Here is a 798-nt window from a genome sequence, read left to right as displayed (position 1 = left end):
GGAAAAATTCACCTTTTTTCAAAAACTGGCTTAAGTTAAAAGACCAAATGGTCCCTCCGGAATGCGGGCATTTTTTCGACCACCCCCAAATCACCTCAATTTTGGCACACATGATCTCTTGCACAAACAATGCTAGGTTTCCAAGGTTTTGTATTTTTTTTTAATTTTATTGAATTTATAATGCCCTCTAGACTGACTGCTGAAAACATCGGTCTATGCCTCAAGCGGGCATTGTAAAATAATTTTTTTCAAAAATTTCTTTCATAGACATGTTTGGCACATGTGTGTCACCATGTACAAGAAAATTTGGGTGATTTGGAGGTGGTGGAAAAATTCACCTTTCACTACAGGAAACAGCTACTTTGCCGTCTGCCATGGCGGACGGCAAAGGCTCGAAAGGCGGACGGCAAAGACCTTTGCCGTCAGCCGCGGACGGCAAAAGGCTCCGGCAAAGAAGGCTACGGTAAACAGCTTCTTTGCCGTCTGCTTCCTGGCGGCGGACGGCAAAGGATCTTTGCCGTCTGCGGCGGACGGCAAAGAGGGCGGACGGCAATATTTGCGCTGTCAGTCCGTTAAGTGGCTAACGGCAGACCTTTGCCGTCCGCCGCAGACGGCAAAGAGCCTTTGGTCTTTGCCGTCCGCCTTATGATGTCATCTACACGTCACTAGATGCCAGGTTCTTTGCCGTCTGCCACTGTAGGCAAACTGCAGGTTCTTTGCCGTCCGCCACGGACGGCAAAGTCTTTGCCGTCTGCCACTGTAGGCAAACTGACCAAATGGGTCAGCTCCCAGGAAGCA

The sequence above is a fragment of the Triticum aestivum genome, chromosome 3B (genome assembly GCF_018294505.1).
Source record: "Triticum aestivum cultivar Chinese Spring chromosome 3B, IWGSC CS RefSeq v2.1, whole genome shotgun sequence".
NCBI lineage: Eukaryota > Viridiplantae > Streptophyta > Magnoliopsida > Poales > Poaceae > Triticum > Triticum aestivum.
This window is presented reverse-complemented; position numbering follows the sequence as displayed.